This window comes from Python bivittatus, unplaced genomic scaffold, assembly GCF_059951505.1.
Source record: "Python bivittatus isolate LINGU-HERP-01145 unplaced genomic scaffold, Pbiv_v1 ctg000480_np1212, whole genome shotgun sequence".
NCBI classification, from domain to species: domain Eukaryota; kingdom Metazoa; phylum Chordata; class Lepidosauria; order Squamata; family Pythonidae; genus Python; species Python bivittatus.
In genome coordinates this window covers 42,582,482-42,597,337 of record NW_028277075.1, presented here as the reverse complement: position 1 = coordinate 42,597,337, position 14,856 = coordinate 42,582,482, and positions in this window count along the sequence as shown.

Here is a 14,856-nt window from a genome sequence, read left to right as displayed (position 1 = left end):
GCTATCCTCATTACCTGCTTGTGAATAACTTCTAGAAGTATCTGGTCATGCTAAACAGGTTGGTCTCTTCAGCTAAGGATGAATCAGGGGTGAGTTGAAGGCAACGTAATGAGGACATGGCAGATAAAAGAGGTTGCTGGTGCATGTTTGTGCCCTGTTTAGCTGCAACTGGGGAAAGGCCCCAAGTCTCACTGAGAAGGCATTGAAGAGGAGGCCACCATGTGCATTCTTCTATCTTCTTCTAGCCATCTTCCCACCTGACCTCCATACAGTTTGTTTGTTCTGAGATAAAGGAGGGATGGTTTATAAAATGGAGCATCATTAATAGGAATGGCTATATAGTTACAGCACATGTAGGGATGGCACTGTACCAGTACAGAAACTTCTGAAGTTTCTGGATTTTATCCAGTGGCTTACTGCTTCTTTATTAGCCTGTTTTGTTCAGGTGTGATGAAATATTGTGGACAAGAGCTTCTTATGATACTTTCTTACCATGAGAGAAGAAACAAGAAGTTTGGGTAGAAACAATTATTTCAGGAGAGTTTCCTGTAGGGCAGTTTGCTAATATTTGCTATCTCTCAGTTGGGTGGGCAAGCAAATAGCCCACTTTAGCCAGAGGTGAGCAAGGAAAGGCTTTCTCCATATGGTTCCCTCCAGAGATATTGGCTAAATGTCCTCATTACCCTCAATCAGCTTTGCTATGCTGATTAGGAGTTATGGGAATTACTATCCAACATATCTGGATCGCGGCAGTTAGTAAAAACAGTGTATAGGAGTCTGTGTTGTTACACTGTATATGGCTTACAATGAGATCTGCTCATTGGGTTTATTTTATGGTTAAGAATATCACAGTGGGATTGAAAAAGGAATGAATAACAGTGAGCATTAAAAAAAACCCAGAAAACTAAAGCAATAAAATGTACAATTGCAATGAAATGTACAAGAAGTCATCTGCATTCAGTTCTGAATTACAATTGGACAAGAGGAGCAGCATGTCTTATGAAGAAAGAGGCTATAGCAGGTATGGAAAGGAAAGTGATGTCACATGTATCACCCAAATTACATTATTAATGTCATTTACATAATGACACATATGACATCATCATGGTTCCTACCAGGTGCTTTGCAATGGTCTCCTCATGATTGGAATATGAGTGACAAAGTCAAAGTGCAGCTGATGGATGTCAGAAGAAGCAAAAACACGAAGGCAAAGAGCCTTTTTTATAGTATAATGCCACCAGGCCAGTGTCGGGCAGAGTGATAATCACAAACACTCCTGTTTGTGCAGAGCGCAGCAAAAACTCCAGGAAAATATTAGCCATGAAAGCAAACACAATGCAATGTCCATTTCTTGCTTCCCAAAGAAATCCAGTCAGAAAATATATACTAACTGGTGTTTATTGATAAAAATGCAAAATTCCATAACCTGCAAATATCATACAAAATATAAAGAAAAACACATCTTCTCATATCGTAGCATCCAAGACTTATTAGCAACACAAGCTTAACAAAACTACAACTTAACTTAGCTACAAACTCTTAGAGAAGAGGTACACTACTTGGTACTTTGTTACAACTACGTAGCCCATAAAACCTACATAGTGGCTAACACTAAAACAACTAACAACTACTCAGAGAGGCTGAACATTTTCCTCTCCTTGTATTATAGCTCTATGCCACCCCCACTGGATACCTAGCATACACACGCCAATAGGTGGCAGTAAATAGCACAATACACAACACACAATAACAGGTGTTTTTCACATGATCTCTGTAGCCAAAATATTATTTGTTATTGTTGTAAAGATAACGGGATGAATCCTTTCTCATGAGAAAGAAAATCCTGACAGCCAGGACTTTGGACAGAAATCCTGCCCCTCACTAAAATAGGCATCCTAAAATACCACTGGACTGACATCTTTTCCAGCATCCTCCAGACTGCACTGCCAAATTCTGTGGCATGTCATCTTCCAACAGTGTATCCATTGCCACTGTAACTGAGTCCATTCACCTTGCTGCTGGTCATCCTCTTCTTCTCTTTCATTCCACATTAGAGTCTTCTTTAGGGAGCTCAGTCTTCACATAATGTGTCCAAAGTAGGATAATAAACCTGGTCATTTGAGCCTCAATTTGATTTGTTTGGTGATCCAATTGTTTGTTTTCTTGGTTGTCCACAGTATTCTCAGGAGTCTTCTCCAACATCAAAGTTCAAAAGCGTCAAAGCTCTTCCTATCCTGTTTCTTCAAAGTCCGACTTTCACTTCCATAGAGTGTCACAGGGAATACCATTGCTTGCATGATTCTGATCTTTGTAGGTATAGACACACCATAGCATTGAATATTTTCTGTCCATGTGGTTTTCTTGGTAAAAATAGAAGAGTGGTTTACCATTGCCTTCTCCAGATGGCAACCAGATACCATTCAAATGTTCTGAATTACTCTTTCCAAAGTCCTTTGCCATTGGTCCTGTTGCATGAGGTTCAGATCTGGTGCAACCAGAAGACAGAATGAAGCAAATGCTTTGAGTGGCAGACAAGGACAACTTAGGGCTAAACCTGTGGTCTTTCAAATATTCCTGAATTACAACCTCTTGTATTCTTCACTATTCATCTTGCCAATGGGAGCGGCTGGGAGTTGTAGTAGAACAACTACAATGTTTATTTAGTAATGTTGGGGGAAGAGGGGAGAGAGAGAGAGAAATATCTCATTTAATTGAAATAAAATTTCATAATCCCTTAATATCCTCCTAGTTCAGCACAGTCAGATAATTTCTCCATGTAGCCTAGAGTTACCTTTTCAGACTGTCTGTAGCTCTCCATTCCTTGCCACCTGTGACTTTAAAGAGGATACCCTACAGTGAGCCGGAATAGAAAAATGTGTTCTCTACCACTTTACTGTGGCCCCCTTCTATTTGCAAGGCTGAACAATTGCCCAGTGTGGAACCCAGAACCAAACTTAGGGTTGAAACAAGGTGAGCTTCCTTTACAAATACTGGCTAATTATGATTATAAATGGTTCTTAGGGTATAAAGGTGTGCTCTGTTTAGAATTCTGAGCCACACCTTAATTTCCTTCATCTGTTAAAATTCGACTTTTGGTGTTTCATTTCTGCAAAAAACTGTTTCAGAGAAGATTACTTGGAAAGGAAGTATCCAATTTATAGTTCTGGAGAACTACTTTATCACTAAGGGTTAAGTCACCAAGACAAGTGACCTATTATAATGCCATGTGAATGAAAGTTATGTGTGCTTTTTCAAAAACATTTTTTTTTTTGCCTACTTCTATTATCAGGAATTTTCCTTTAGTATCACTATCCACTTACAGTATTAGCTTTATCTAAAATCACTGTAACAACCACTATGTAGGACAGACAGGCAGAAGGCTAGCAGAGCGCATCCATGAACACCAACTAGCAGTCAGAAGATACGATGAAAACTCCTTAATCTCACAACGCATGGACAGACTTAACCATAGTTTCAACTGGTTTACTGTTTGTCTGTCTGAGTTGGTAGTTCCTTGAATAGGGTATTGTTTACTGCTTGGTTGTTTGACTGGTGTTAATAGTTTCAACTGGGAAACTGTCAGCATCTTAGACCAAGCTAAATCCAAAACTGCAAGGGAATTCCCGGAAGCTTGGTATTCAGACAAGGCAGCCATCAACAGGCACATAGAGATAAACAACATCTACACACTATTCAAAAGAGACAATAAAAAGGAAACAAAAGACCAGAACATCTCCTCACCAGCAATCATCACCCAGATAAGCAGAGATTAACACCAACATTATCACCAGACATACTATCAAGCAGTAAACAATACTCTAATCAAGGACCTACCAGAGGGGAAAAAATAAAACAAAACAAAACCCCCACCCCCACCAACACTGGCAGGGCATGCCACTGTATATAAGCAGAGAGCAAACCCCACTCCCTTCTATCACTGAAGATGTTACCTAGCCCGGTAACAAAACATTTGCAAGAAAACAACCAAGCTCAGAGAACGCCAAGGACTTCACAATTCATTTACTAGGAAAAAACATGGCATAATTTGTTTTACAAGAAGATTTTTTTTTAAGACTAAAGTTTCAGTTGGCATCAACAGAGTGTCAATTTAAATGAAGACCTGGCCATAGAACACTTTAAAATGTGTGAGAACTAAATACCATGAAAACTGGGGAACCATGTCTGTGGATGGGAACGATTGGTTATGAAACTATTCAGGCAGAAGTTCAGGATGCCTTAATACAAGTCACTAATCAGCTGTCAAGTTTTATTTAATTCCTAATAGCAAGGGGAAAAGGACCTTGGTTACAAGCAGGAATGGCTCATTTTCATGAACAGTAAATATTATAGGAGGGTTTTTATTGCTTTTGGTTCTGTTATTATATTTATCTTTTCTATGTTGCCGTGCTCTACCCGGAGACCTTTGGGGTTGGGATGGGTTACAATACTGTTAAAAATACATACATACATACATGCATGCATGCATACATGCATACTTAATTCTCTAAAAGCCAGCATAGTATATCTTCCCCATTTAAAGTTGGCTGTATTAAACACAAGAGTTTTTAATTGTATGGGACTATTTGGATGCACCTAGATTATTTTAGTAGAACTAATTAACACTATGTCAAAAATAGAAATACAGTAATTAAATAACAGGCAACCTTTTCTTTCAATGGTATGTATTTTGCAAAATACACAAATACCTGTTTTATTTTACATATGGTGGCCATCTTTCAGCTAAAGGGAGGCAGTTTTCTTATACAGACGTAGACCTAAATGATTAAAACATAAAAGAAAATAATCTCACATTAAAAAATGAAATTATATTTGTTCCATTAAAATCATTGAGATTATTCCCCCCCCCCCCCCCTGAAACTGGCAGGTAACTGCTCCTGTGGAATTCTGCATCTTTCTTCAAGATGGTTCTGCTGGTTATAAGACTGTGAGGATTACTTTTTTTAAACTTAAAAAAACTCCCCCCTCCCAAGGCTATGAATGGAACATTTTAAAATCGCAAACAACTAGCAATTTAAAATACAAAACATATATGACATCAGCTTCTTTTTACATATCAAAACCAGCAAAGGATGTTTTCTTCTGGAGTGAAAGTTTGCACATAGGTAACCCCGTGAGGCAAGTAATGATCCCATATTGTGGTAGGATGACTTAAATAATACAAAATACTCTGATGTATAAAATAATCAGTAGTATTAGATTTCTACCCCCCCCCCCCCATCACCCCAAGAGTAATCAGGAACTAATATTCATTTTTCCTTTGAAAGAGTTGAAATAAGGAACAAAAATTCCCCTGAGTGAATGACTTAGGATTTGCAATATGCTCAATCTTCTCAGAATTAAAATAGATTGCTAGGGCACTTTTTAAAAAGCTTCCTTTGATTTTTCCCACTGAGTCAAAATTTAAAATATTGATTCTGTCGGGAACAGATGTCTCCTTTGATTTAGAGGCAAATCCATCCCTCTTTTAAGTTTAGAGTGTACTTACAATCCAAACCTGTGTGTGCGTACTCAAAAGTAAGTCCCACGTAATTTAGAATGGTTTAAATACAAATAAGTTGATAAAATATTGTAGCTGTAAGGAGTAACCTGTGGCACAGTAGACCTGGGAACAGAATCTGATAAAATTTTAACTATGTCAGATGAAAAATGGCCAATTCCAGATAAATACAAGGTGAACTGGAAGCAGTTAAACATCTTGCACACCACAGCACCCAAGTACAAGTACTTGTGTTTTAATTTTTTATGAATAGAATTAATTGTCCCAAAGGGGAACAAAAACGGACTATTTCTTGGTGCAAAATCAATTTGAGGAAATGGATAGATAACCCTGAAGGGAATGAGATACAGCCTAAGAAAATAATTGTAGGTCCCAGGCAAAAGGGCAAAATATACACAAAGGGCCACAGCACAGCTCCAGAACAATAAACTACAGGATGGCCCTCTTCGTTCATAACAGTGCATATTTTTCAAAGGGAATAAACATATTTTATTAGTAACACTGGAAATAATAAACAGATCCTGTGGTCACCGCCATGTGTAGTCTTGCATCCTTTCACAGGATGAGGCAGAAAGACTGGGGTGGTTAGGAAATCATCAAAGTACCGCTGGGACATATGTCACAAGCAGGACTGTGCCTGCTTCTGAGCCTCCTCCTTGGTGTTGGTGTGCATATGTGAGAGACAGAAATGCTGTTTCCAGTGTGCTGGTGCTCAAAGCAATAGGGTGAAACCTGCTGCAGGCATTGGATTTTACACTCCTCTCCCAGTCCCAAGAGGTCTTCCAAAACTAGGCCCATTAAAATAGATTTGGGGAAGGCAGAGGATGTTGTGGGAGATGGAGAATAGCCCTCTTGTGGAAATACATGTCTGGTTGTGTGACCCTGGAGGCGACCTAAAGCCATGCAGGAAAGCTAGCAATTGTGCAGAACAGGGATGAGGCCACATTTTCTCTTTCTCTTTGACGTTGGGGTAGTGAGAGGTGCAGGAGTTATGGTAGCGATATAATGGCATCATCAGAAAAAGGGAGTTGGGTGTTTTTAGGGATTGGACACTTCCAAGGTTGTTTTCCTGGAGTCCTTGTTTGAGTTGATTTAGTGAAAAGGTATATTAACCCTATGGAAGATTTAATGCATCTGTGTAATAGCTTCTTCATTCAGGCTGCTATGACATGGCAGCTTGTCTCTGAGTTTGCTCGCCCAATCATGGAAGACTCCAAGAGCTGTAAAAAGAGGGCAGGGGTCAGACGCTGCTGTAGACTAGGACGAGCAAACGTCCAGAACACTGTGTTGTTGTGAATGTGCTCTATCTGAACTCCTCTTGTTTTGCCTTTGTCCGTTCTTGTTTTCCCTAGAAGTGATATGCTCTCCGCCCACATGTTAATTTTTCCTTCCTGAACTTTGCTTCTATTTTATTCATTTCCAAGGAAGTTGGAGAAAATAGAACTGGGGATAAGGAACTGCCTAAATGCTAAGTGATCCAGATCAGTCAGTGGGACACACTAATAATTATAACATTTAACACTGAAAAACTGGAAATGTGTGCACTGTGCTAATTGCACAAAGCTTTAAGTGAAGCACGGGAGGCTTCTTACATTATATTTGAAATTATTTAAAATGTAACTACAACTTTCAGGGCACTTCCATTCTCCTCCTAAAGCAATGCCAAGCTGAGCTTTATTCATCTACATTTTAAGGATCTCAAAATACTGAGAAGTTGCAGGCTCACATGTGACAATCAGCGTTCATCTCTTTCCAGTTGACCAGTGAGAGAGTACAGAAAACATCCAACCTCCTGTCATCCCCACTCTGCCTGTTCTGGTGGGCTACTGGAGCAACAGAAATCCTTTTACTCCCACTCCACATAAAACAGAAATAAAATAAATTGCTAGACCCTCTGCCTTTGGCATTTGTAGCTCACATTGTGCATATCTGTTTGCTTGCAAAAAAAAGGGCGGGGGGACTGAGTTCTTGCTAAGAGAAAAAAATATCCAGCTTACAAAACTCCCTTTTCTCCTAAAATCCTCTTGAAAGCTGGGAAGGTGAAATGTATCTATTTCCATTGATACAGCTGCCCATCTTAACATCATATCTCTGGGTGACAAACAGGGGTTAAAAAACATGAAATAAGAATGACATCTCAATGAGAGCAGGTCAGCATTTGTACAGCCATGGCTGCATGTTGTTTTGACAGCTGAAGTGAGAAAGGAGAGATGCATACAGGCATCAGAAATGGAACACAAAGCTAGGAGCGAGGAGGCTAGATAAGGCAAGAGTTTCCATCATTGGGGAAAGGAAATGAGTATGAGTTCTACCAAAGTGCTGTATTGCAAGTGAAAAGACCAGCTGTGCTCTGATTTCACATAAAGCAGCACGGAACCAGGAAAAATAATGGACTTGGCTCTCAACACCATTTATATAATAGGAGCTCTGGAGATGCTTAACTGATGATGAACTGATACAAACAGACTGCTCTGTATGGAAGTGCCTTTAGGTACCAAGCAGTGGGTAGATCTTGGACTACTGCTAGGTCTCTGAATGATTTGCAGTCAATCAGCAAGGATTTCTGATTCTCAGTTGTTTAAAAATAGCAACAACATAATGATTCTACATATAAAATGATACACCTACTCCTATGCACACAGACATGATACTGCCAAAACGAATAAAATTGGGGAGAACTAGAAGTAGATGTTTGTTTGGAAGGAATACAAACTTTTTTCAGTTCTAGTATTCAAAACAAATTCCTGGGCAGTGTCTCATGATTCTTGAATTATAAGTGTATGTTGTTTGTACAAGTCTCTCTAGTTGAGTGTTCTCAGGGTTGTAGCACAGCAATAACAACAACATGGGTTCTTCAATTAACTTGTGGCTTTTGCTAGTTCCTCCTGCCTGAATGTAATGAAGCATATGAGTATAAATAGGGTTATAGTTTTGTAAAATATTAACGTAGTATCAATGGATGACTTTTGATTGTGCTATATGCCAGTGGTGGTCAACAATTTTGGCAGGTACACCTCAAGTCAAATTTTGCACATATGATAATAGTATTATATATACATACAAATCCTGATCTTGGTATGGCACTACCAAGACTATCAGAGCTGGAGATCAGCAGAAGCACTATGCTGATTACCTGCTGTAGACCAAACGGCCAGTCTCCTTCTCCTATTCAACAGTGTAATAAACGTCTGCTGTCTGGAAGACCTGTGCTTCAAGATGGCAGTTAAAGCAATATATGGTTAATTTCACTCAGGGTTGCATTTTAGCCAGCATGTATATATTGCTACGGTATTTTGGGACCTCTACTTTTCCTTTCCAGGAAAGCTGTGGAAATTTATCTTCATAATACAAAATATTACTTCAAGGCTAAGATTTATTGCTCAACCATTTGGCTTGACAAACTACTTACTGTGAATTCACCATATACTCATGTCCTTCACATGAACCATGTAATGTGGATTTTTTTTTATCAATTCATATAAAATTAGAGAACAGGTCATGTTATCCTATCATGTTTAATGTTATTGTCTCACTGTCCCTTTTAAATGTTAGGATTAGTGGAAGCATTATTTGATGAAACCGAGAACAATCAGCTTCTCAATAGCTCCCCCTTGTGTTTAACACAATGCAACATGTCTAGTTGTTACTACTTTCTCCACAAACAAGGAATATAAATATATATTTATATATTTGACTTTTTTAAAAAGTGCATATTATATTCTTTCTTATTAGGGCTGTGCAGTAGTTCGATTTTGATTGGGAAGAGGTACTTTGGAACATGCAAAATCAAGAAATACAACGCTGTTTACAACTCATTAAAGCAACTGCATCATGAAATCCTAGAAACAGATGAGTCTTAGACAGGTGCTTCATTCATACGCCCATGAATTCCAAAACATTATTCCCAATCAGATCCACAGCATTGCATAGCCCTATTTATTATGTAGAAAATTTTAAAGTATCGTATTTGTTTGCTATGTTTTGTAAAAGACTGCTTTCACTGAAAATCTCAGTGAGAACTCAAAAGCCCATCTCCATGACACTCTTGCATAGCCAGATTTTTTAAAGTCATGTATGCTAAAGATCTTTCAATTTCTTTGGAGTAGCAGTTCCATTCTGGGGGAGGAATTTTTATAACCCTGCCCCCCACAATGTTACTAATCTAAATATCTCTCTCACTGAGAGTTGCTCCAATGAAATCAGCTGTTCACTTTCTTCCCAGCTCTTTTCAAATCAAAACAAAAATATCAGGAGATGAAATCATGGGACTCCCACATAATGTGTATTTTGGCACTTAACAAGGGAGTATGAGGAGAAAGCAATTGAATACTGGCAGGCAGAAAGATATGCTAGGGATGGAAGAGAGCATAAAATGTTCATTTCACCCTGTCTTCAGTGGATAGATGGATATTCCTTAGAAGGCTCCTATTATGAGACTCAGATATTTCCAGTGTAATTCTAAATGACAGAAGGGGCAGACTTCTCCCACATGGCCCTGACTATTCCTTCAGGAAACTCTCAGAAGTCCTGTTCCAGCTCTTCCTACTCTGGGCAGGTGGTGACCAGGCCTTCTCCATGGTGATGTCCTGATTGTGGAAAACTCTCTCTAAAAATATTCATTTGTATCCTCTCTGTTGAACTTCACCCAAGATTTTTTTTTTTTTAAATGCTTCTGATGAACAAAGTTGCTCTCTGCTAACATTTGAATCTCTAGTTTTATGGGATTTAACTACAAACTTGTTTGTTATGTCATCCTGGGAATCAGTTATGAAAGGAAGGAGAAGTGCATGTGTTTAATTTATATGTACATGCATGAATATACATCACTGGTGAGAAAATGGCTAGCAGGAATGATTAAATGTCACAAATTGGCATTATAACACTAAAATGCATTTAATGAAACAATCATGTTCACAAACAAGAAAAAATACCACAACAACATTTTGGTTTATTATCAAAACTACATTTGTGATCTCAGAATAAGGAAGCAGAACTTCAGCTAAATTGTTTGTTTGAACAAAAGGTGAGCAATATAAATGTGCAAGGCAATGTTTATGAGACACTGCAACTAAGTGCTCTTAAACATTTGTCGTAAATATTCTTTTCACCTACCTCTGAGACCTCAGAAATGGGAGATTGAGTAAGTGAGTAGATGCTAACTTTTCAGAAATCAAGAATTCTTACTATTAAAGAATATGAAAAAAGTGGGTGACTGGAAGAATTTTCATCTTCCCTAATAGGAAATGGTATGATTATTTGTTGAAATACCTGAGCGTTAGTTAACGTTTATTACAGTTGTAGATCAACATCATAAAATGACTCAGAATGTCCCGAAGGAGTAGATACACATATGTAGATGTACAGTCTTAAGACATGAAATATGAAAAGAGTAAAAGTTATAAAAATTCACAAACAAATGCTATATGGATCAAGCTCTTCCATGGTACAGGAGGGGTGTGTTTAATTGGGGAGATGAGAAATCTAAACTTTTATCCTCCATAGAGATAGCAAGAGTGCAGGACTTAGCTACATTTCTAGAAGCTTCCACGTGCTCATTCACCAAAAGGTATAGCATTTTCTTCTCATCTGTCAGGCTTTGGAACAGCTACCTAAAATGGAATTTGATTCCTTGACCAGCATAATTTTTACAGAGTTCTCTTTAGCAAGATTCATTGAAATAAATGAGATGGGATTACAAGAATTTCGACAATTAAATTATATCCCATTTAGAACCAATATATCCCCATGTACCTTAGGGCAAAGACATTCCAATTTTCTTTCTAACAGCCTTCCTATGATCTCATGATCTCATGAGGAGGTCAGTCCCTTCAGTGCTAACAGGGAAACTTGCAGCTGGCTTTTTACATAATGGTAATTCTACCAGCCTGAGAACCAGTTCCTACATAACCTGACCTTCCAGAACAGTTTAGCAGCAGGGGGCTAGAAGCTCTGAACACCAACCCTTGTAGAAATGTTAGCAGAATAAGCCATGTGTGACTACTGCAAGGTCACCCAGCTAGCAGGGCATGTTTAGTCCTGAACTGAATGTTGTTATATGTCCCTTCCAGTAACTCTGAAGGCAAGTTATTGAGTCTCACCAAGGAGAAAGCTATCTGGTGCAGCAAGCACAAAGTGTTAGTAAGATAAGCCCCACCCCAATCTTAAAGGGGGGAAGGGAATGGAACTTGAATAGTTCTGTGAATTGGAATCCAGGACTGCTTCAATTCCAGATTGGCTCCCCACCCCCACCCCTATCCCCAGTGTAATGAAATATTGGGCTGACGGACCATGCCTTCTAAGGTCTAATTCAATACTATTTCATCCAGTTGTGTCAAGGAGGTGAGAAATCCCAGATTAAAGATTAGTTTGGACTAGAATCTAAGGAGACAATCTCATATGGGGCACAGTGGAAGTTAGTTCTGGTTCCAACCATATCAAAGACTGTACAGTGAGGAACTCAGATCTTAAAAATTTGAATTTGATGGCTCTGAGAGTGTCTCAATCTTGATAAGTATAAATCATATTAGCCTTATAGGTGTGAATAGTGATGGGTATATAATTGTTACCCCTGCTGCCAGCAAATACAGAATTGTATTAGCAACCTTCCGGGTCCCCTCAACAACAGGTTTTGCTTTGTTTACCTCCAGGAGGCAGAGGACTGGAAGATAATTCCCAGGTATTTGAAAGCCTTAGTCTGTTTCTGTTCGTTAGTCATTTTCCAGCAGTGGGTGTGGCTGGCCAGCTTTTTGGTAAAGACAAGTACTTTTGTTTTAGCATAATTGATACTCAGTTTTTCCTCTCTGCAGTATATAGCTAGAAACTGAAGCCTCTGCTTTAAACCTATCTGTGTCGTGTGGAAGAGAGCTATGCCATCAGGGCTTGGGTTAAGGAATGTATATAAACATTAAATAGAAGGAGAAATTGCACACCTTTCCTTCCCTCTATCTAGAAAGATGTCACAGAGTGCATTTAACCTACATGGGAGTGTTTTTGTGAACTTTCATGATCCAAAATAGAAGCCTTCAGTCAATTACAGGTAATCCTTGTTTAGTGACCACAATTGGGACCGGCAACTTGGTTGTTAAGGGAAGCGGTTGCTAAGTGAAACCATGACTGTGCTTACAATCTTACTTCAGCTTTCCTTTGCTTTACAGAATTGCAAAGGTCGTAAATGTGAGGTTGGTAGTAAAGTTATTTTTTCATCACTGTCATAACTGTAAACAGTTGCTAATCAATGCAGTTGCTAAATGAGGATTACCTGTAGAGTGGTTAGCTTTGCCTAGAGCCTATCTCTGGGAATTGAGTAAAAGGCCATTTTAAATCAAGAAAGATGACATCTTGGACAATTAGATTTTTTTTTCACTAGATGGTATAGCACTAGACCATGGTCTATGATAGCTCATCATGACCTGAACTCAGATGATGCGGTCTTTAAGTGAAACATCACATGACCACGATGGACTTATGACCTCACTTTCACTGTGGTCATTAAACAAATTACCTGCAGTTGTTAAGCAAGACATCACGTGACTGCTACTTGCACTTTTACTGCTGGCTACTCCATTGACTGCTTGTCAGAAGCTGGCTATGAAGTGTGCAAATGGCAATCATATGACCACGGGATGTTGCAATGGTTGTAAACACCCGCTGATTGCAAAGCACCTGAATCTCGATCATGTGGCTGCTGGGACACTGCGACGGTTGTAAGTGCAAGGACCAGTCGTAAAGTTACTTTTTCAGCACCATCATAACTTCAAACAGTTGCTAAACTGGGCAATCATTAAGTGAGGTCTACTTGTATTTACTTGGCTTATAGCAGGGATGTAACCTTTCTGCCATGAATGCTACATGCTGGTGACCATGCTATGGTCAGAGCAGGCAATAGAATGAGGCTGTGCTGTCAGGGACATGGCAGGTCTAACATATTCAAGAGCATTCCTCATGCATACATGCACAACCACACTCAGAAACATTTGATCCTCACCTATAGTCCCATACACAGTCTTCCCTCATTTACATGTGTATGTGTATATGACACACACTCTCATGCAGCCTCTCTCCCCTCTCTCTATATATGTTCATAATCCTGGGGTAACTGAAACATGAGAAAAAGTAACTCTGCTCCTGCGTGCCAACTTCTTACTTCTTATGCGAACTGTGTTCTTCTATTCCAGCCTGCCAATAGGCTATGATTTGCTTTGATAAGATGCAGAGGACAGGTCATTTCCTGCATGCTGCCCTCCCAAAGAAAGTCATGTTTCACATAATATACTGAATAGTTGAGATATGTGCCTGGATAGCTGTGCCAGATGTTCACAGCTATTGGGAACTACACGTTATTTAGGATTAAAATGCAATGTTCCTTTTCAAGTGAATAAGGAATATATTTTCTTTCCATTCTGGTGATGCACCATAAGTAAATTAAAAAAAACAAAACTTTAATATAACCTGCCATGTGTTTGGATTGTTCGAGATTTTATTGTTGCTTAGCTCTGCTATTTTCTTTTAATGCTGTATTTTTATATATATATATTTATATATATATATATATATATATATATATATATATATATATATATAGTTTATCGTGGTACAGCATTCATCCTACATGACTTGTCAGAAATGCCACTAAAATCAATGAGACGATGAATTTTAATGATTACATCAAAGTCCATTACTTAATTATGACTAATTTATTCTAAACCCTACTCAATTAATTTTAGGAACAACTTGCTAGGAAAGGCAATATAAAAATATATTAAATAAATAATCTGAGTGCAACACAATTAATTTCTAATGAAGGACTATACATCTCCTGACTCAGCAAACTGGTTGTTTTATTAAATACTAGCAAAGTATCCTTATTTAAATGGCAGCAAAATTTAGTAGTAAAGCTTTAGCTTAGACATCTGTATTCACCATCCATAGTGGAGGCCTTTGAAGACCACACATAGCCTGTGGACCACCGACCTAAGGCCAAGACAATCTTTCAAATACTGGACCTTGTTCTTTTGTATAGCACATTATTTAGCAGCTGACAGTACATGGTAGCCTTCTATAAATCTGTTCGCACTTGTTAGGAGTATTTACTTATGGAAAATTTAACCTTAGATCATCAATTACATTTCTTTGGGATTTTTAATGCAAATTTAATACAACACTGGGCATATTGTTATTTATTTATTGTTATTTATTTATTGTTATTTATTTATTTATTTGCTTATTTATATTTCAAATTTGGTCACCGCCTATTTCATGAGGATGTGACTCTGGGTGGTTTACAATAAAAACAATAAATAATATTAATTAAAATACAATATAGTATAAAATACAGTAAA